Genomic DNA, 5815 nt, shown 5'->3' on the forward strand with positions numbered 1-5815 from the left:
CAGGTGTGCACAAAGGACAGCGTGAGAAAGGCCCAACTGCAGGTTCTCAAGTAGAGAATGGGGCACAGTGGAAAGTTACAGCATTTAGACTGGCGCATACAGAACAAGATGGCGACGCTTTGGTCAGGTTATGACATTCCCCACTGATTTTGGTCAGAAATTTAAATCATTTAATTTCAGTTTCTTCATTTGGTAATGGTTGCCATTCACGATGTTATAAAACTATGAGTTTAATTGAATGTATGTGATCAGAAACATACTGAACCAATCTGTTGATAAGGCAGGGCCCGATAGTTATTAGGGCGAGAAGGATAATTAGTGGGCCTGCTAGAGTGGATAACAAAGTTATCACCCAAGGAGAAAAGTTAAACCATTTTTGAAACCAATTTTGCTGTGACTGTCTCCACTTCTCCCTGTCAATCAGTCTCTGTTTTATTTCTGCCATATTTTGTCTTATAATTCCGGAATGATTTGTATATAAACAACATTTTTCTCCCAAGGCCAAGCATAGTCCCCCTTCCTTTAAAAGTAGCAAATCTAGCCCTCTACGATTTTGTAACACCATTTCTGCCAGCGAGCCGAGAGATTCTTCTAATTTAGTTATAGAGTCCTGCAAGCTGGATAAATCTTTATCAACTTGTTCACTAAGCCATCTAAAGTTTTGATCTCCGACCACTAATCCTGAAATACCCAGCCCCATTGATCCAGCAACTCCGATCCCGAGTGACATCGGCACCAGCACTGGGTTTGCCCTAGCGAATCGACCCCCTGTATCTAGATGTCTGAGCCCCTCTTCTAAGGAGTACCAGTAAGCTTGGGGTAGGATGTGGACCAGGACACATAACTCCAGGATCTGAGTGAAGGGTCTATGTTGTAGGCAGGGAGTTATTCCTCCATGCAAACAGGCAAACCAAGTTCCATTTGGGGCCTCAAGTAGCTGATTAGCTGGATAGGACTGGTTATAAACAGGAAAAGTGAGGTGAGGCTGGCACAAAGGAGAATAGTAATCATCAGACAAGGCATAGCCCTGTGATATAAAACATGTCCCTGGGACGGGGAGAACATTGTCCAGGGTTAAAGGGGGAGACTGGTGATGGGAGCAGCGTAGTAAGGCTTGTGTAGTATTTACGAACTGAGACAGATTATAGACTATTGGAGTGCCAGTATATAAAGGGGGGCTGGGGGAAAGACAGAGCCAGCACTCAGTCGTGAGATTGGGATTACTTAGGTTGAGGAAGGAATAGGCGATCTCTAGAGGGAGGAGAGGATCACGGGGATCTTGAGGTTCGGGAGGTCTGTGAGACGAAGGAGAGAAAGGAGTAGGAGAAACAGGTGTCTTAGGTGAAGTGACAGGTTTTTCTGGGGTTACAGTCTGAAGCTTAGAAGCTGGAATCAAAGGATTAGGACCCACTGGGCGATTATGTGTCAGCGGATCAGACTGGTGGGGGACGTATTGAATGGTAAAGGATCTACCCGGGTCATTTCCCGATACATATAGCCGGATACTGTAATGCTTTCCCCGATAAAAGCATCCGGGGCAATCAGCTCGGGATTGAAATTGGATTATTATAGGGTTGCATCCCCATTTTCCTATGGGGCAGGTCCTAGGGGGAGTTCCCCAAGTAACCATGATATAGTTGTCCTTTTGTCCTCCCCAAGGGGATATAGACTCGCAACCCCATTGGTAGCAAAAATGTTGACTTTCTCTTTTTTGGCCACAATTGTAGGTATTCCAGCCTGTCCCAAACCCAATAGCCTGTTGGTCTTTGGGCAAAGGTTTCTGCGCTTGGGGGCAAATGTACCATTGTACATCCTGGAGCTGCTGTTGGGATCGGGTGTCTTTGCAATGCCAATGGATCGAGTCGGTTCGGAGATTACTATATCCATGAGATCCAGATGGAACGGCTGTGTTTAGATAACAGGTTGCCCCCAGAAGGAGATGACACAAATCCAAGGTTAAGTATTCACCCGTGGAGTTGGTCACTAAGACTTCACGTGCATCATAATCAGTTAGTCTATATTCGCCCCTGAGGGACTGATGGAATGATTTACTCAGCCCAGTAAGGGGCAGGGACAAAACCATAAACAGTGTTAGGAACATTTTTGGAGCTTAACCTTTAAAGGATTGGATGGGTTTTTAACAACAGTCCACTTATCTGAGTCTTCCCCTCCAGGGGAGGTGGTGGTCACACGCTTGAAATGGCTGTGATGTATCCAAGCAGTTTTTCCTGTTACCTTGATTGCAGTCGGCGTGCTGAGGACAACAGTGTAGGGTCCTTCCCAGCGCGGTTCAAGTCCCTTGGAGTCCAGACGTTTAAGGAGAACTTGGTCACCTGGTTCGGCAGCTGGTTGAGATTGAGCTGGAGAGGTAGACTCCGATGCAGGATGCTGTTGTCAGAAAATCCGATGTATGGAAATCAGCACTGGTTGGAGTGTCTGGAAGGACTTAATTAAATCTTGGTTAGCAAGCTCGGCAACCTTTTTCTCTGCCAATCAGGGTAGAAGGGGAGGTGGTCTCCCAAACATGGCCTCAAAAGGGGAGATCCCCGAGACATAAGGGGTACATCGAACACGCAAAAGGGCAAAAGGAAGGAGGCTTTTCTTGGGGCTGGTGAGATGGCTCAGTGGTCTAAAGCACCTACTTAGAACAAGCTAAGCTAAGCAAAGCACAGGGACCGCGGTTCAATCCCCCAGCACCACATGCCAGCCAGCTCCGCCCCCTGGTAGGCTGAGCTGGCCACATACACACACTAAATAAACAAATAAAATTTAAAAAAGGAAGGAGGCTTACCCGGTTCTCGCCAGTTTCAAGAGACATCTTAGTCAAAGTTGACTTAAGTGTCTGATTCATACGTTCTACCTGTCTGGAACTCTGGGGTCTGTAGGCACAATGTAGTTTCCAATCTATCTGAAGTGCCTGAGCTAATTTTTTAGTTACTTGGGCTATGAAAGCCGGGTCATTGTCAGACCCCAGGGATAAAGGTAGGCCGAATCTAGGAACAATCTCCTGTTAGAACTTTCTGACCACAGCGAGAGCAGATTCAGACTTCGTGGGGAAGGCTTCAGTCCATCCATTAAAAGGGTCAACCATAACCAGTAAGTACTTGTAGCCTCCCAAACCAGGTTTGTTGAACTCAGTGAAGTCAATTTCCCAGTGTTCACCGGGTGAGGTCCCTCGATATCTCTCCATATCTAGGGCCTTTGAGTGTTTTGGATTTACTCTCATGCATTGTTCGCATTGTATGCTTGATAGGTGAGTCAGTTTAGTTAATTTTGGGATGAAAAATCGGTCCCAAAAAAGGTCGGCCAACTTGGAGCCCCCTAAATGAGTTGCCCAATGGGCTTGTTGGATCAACTCCCTTCCGAGAGCCTCAGGTACCAAGATACGTTTGTCTGGCAGTTGATACTATTTGTCTGAGTCTCGTGGCTTGGCGTTTAATAGTGAAGCCAAATGTAAGTCTCCCTTGGTATACATTGGGTCCAAGATGATCGGAGGCATCATATATAAGATCTGAGCCTCGGTGGCCTCAAGATCTGACCCCACTGATTTTGTAGCTATTTCCTTGGCGACTTGGTCTGCCAGGCGATTTCCATGTGAAATCAGATCAGTTCCTGATGTGTGGGCCTTACAGTGCATGATGGAGACCTCTGGCAGAAGCCATATAGCAGCAAGCAGGTCTAAGATTTGAGGTGCATTTTTAATCTTTTGTCCATTTGAGGTTAATAACCCTCTTTCCTGATATATCATCCCACGTACATGTACGGTAGCAAAAGCATATCTGCTGTCGGTATAGATGCTAGCTCTCTTACCTTGGCTTAGGGTCTCTTAGGGAGAGCCTGGGTCAGAGCGATGAGTTCTGCTTTCTGTGCAGAGGTGCCAGGCTCCAAAGCTTTCACCCATAGCTGTTGGCCAGGAGACCACCGCTGCCCCTGCCACCTTTTTACCTTCATGGATGAAGCTGCTCCCGTCGGTGAAGAGGGTCAGGTCTGCGTTGGGCAGCGGGATGTCCGTAAGATCTTTTCTGAGGTTGGTCACTCCTTCGACAATGCTCACACAGTCATGTAGAGGCAAAGAGGTGTCATCGTCCGGCAGAAGAGTCGCAGGATTTAGTGAGGATGTTTCCTTGAATTGGACGGCAGTAGGATCCAACAAGAGAGCTTGGTAATGCAGGATCCGGGCATTGGTCATCCATTTGTCTGGTGGTGTCTTAATTAGAGTCTCTAGGGCATGTGGTGAAACCACTCTGATGAGTTGTCCAAAGGTTAACTTTTTTCCTTCCTGGACTAAGAGGGCCACAGCCGCTATTATCCGGAGGCAGGCTGGCCATCCGGCTGCCACATTGTCCAGTCTCTTGGGTAGGTATGCGACTGGTCTATCCCAGGGGCCTAATCACTGGGTGAGGACCCCTTTTGCTATTCCTCTTTTTTCATCCACAAACAAGGTAAAGGGTTTTTGGAGATCTGGTAGTGCAAGAGCAGGGGATTCTATTAGAGCCCCTTTTAAGACATTAAAAGCCTCTTGTTTCAGGCCCCATTCAAGGGGATCTTTTTTTTTTTTTTTAAATTACTTATTTATTACATTTATTTATTGTGTGTGTGTGTGGCCAGCTCAGCCCACCAGGGGGCGGGGCTGGCTGGCATGTGGTGCTGGGGGATCGAACCGCGGTCCCTGTGCTTTGACAAGCTTGTTTCAAGTAGGTGCTTTAGACCACTGAGCCATCTCTCCAGCCCCCATCAAGGGGATCTTGAGTAGCTCCGGAAAGAGTCTCATACAGGTGTTGAGCCACTTCAGCAAAGTGAATTATCCATAAGCGACAGTACCCCACTGCCCCGAGAAACTCTTGGACCTGTCACTTGTTCACAGGCTTAGGTATCTGCAAGATAGCCTGAACTTGAGAAAGCGAGAGAGTTCTTTTGCCCTCATGTATCTGGTAGCCCAGATAAGTCACCTGTCTGCGGCACAACTGGGCCTTTTTAGCTGACACCCGGTACCCCAGAGTTGAAAGAGTCTCTAGAAGGGCCTGAGAGGCAGTAACACAGTGTCGGTACAGCTCGGTAGCCAGAAGCAAGTCATCTACACATTGGAGCAAGGTGGCATCAGGATCATTTTCCCTGAAGGTTGAGATCTCTGGACAAGGCTTCGTCAAACAGGGTGGGAGCATTTTTGAACCCTTATGGGAGCCTAGTCCAAGTGAGCTGTTCAGAGACCCCAGTCTGGGGATCCCTCCATTCAAAGGCAAACAGGGGTTGACTCACCGGGGCGATCGGCAGGGTGAAGAAGGCATCCTTCAGGTCCAGAACAGTGTACCAAACATGGTGAGGAGGCAGCAGGCTCAGGAGAGCATAGGGGTTAGGCACAGTAGGGTGTAAGGTAATTACCCTTTTGTTTACTTCCCGTAAATCTTGGACTGATCTGTAGTCCTGGGTTCCCGGTTTTTGCACTGGCAGCAAGGGAGTATTCCAAGGCGAAGAACAGGGCTTCAGTATACCCTGATGTTTAAATCGCAAAATGTGGACGGCAATACCTTTTCGTGCTGTCAGACTGATGGGATACTGTCTGAGTTTTATTGGAGTGGCATTTGGAACCCACTCAATTACCAGGGGAACCTGGTTTTTAGCCAGACCTGGGGGATTGTGCTCGGCCCATACTTCAGGAATCTGTCGATCAAATCTCTTTTCCTCAGTCTCAAGTGTCTCTTGATAGAGGATGTGGGCTTCCCCCGCGGGGAATTGGGCCAACACCTTAATGCCGTTATCTCCCAGGGTAACTAAAGGCATCTCTGATTCAAAACTAAGGTAGGCTTTTAACTTATGG

The 5815-nt window shown here is 47.7% G+C and overlaps 1 long non-coding RNA gene across 1 annotated transcript in view; it reads left to right on the top strand.

Moving 5' to 3' along the window:
- Positions 1-227: 227 nt before the first annotated feature.
- Positions 228-5815, top strand: part of LOC111818457 — a 9555-nt gene continuing 3967 nt past the window's right edge. The window contains exon 1 of the long non-coding RNA XR_002822436.1: positions 228-510. This is a non-coding gene — a long non-coding RNA (uncharacterized LOC111818457). The remainder of the gene's footprint in view (positions 511-5815) is intronic.

The sequence above is a fragment of the Octodon degus genome, unplaced genomic scaffold (assembly GCF_000260255.1).
Source record: "Octodon degus isolate 3935 unplaced genomic scaffold, OctDeg1.0 scaffold00092, whole genome shotgun sequence".
Taxonomy (NCBI): Eukaryota; Metazoa; Chordata; class Mammalia; order Rodentia; family Octodontidae; genus Octodon; species Octodon degus.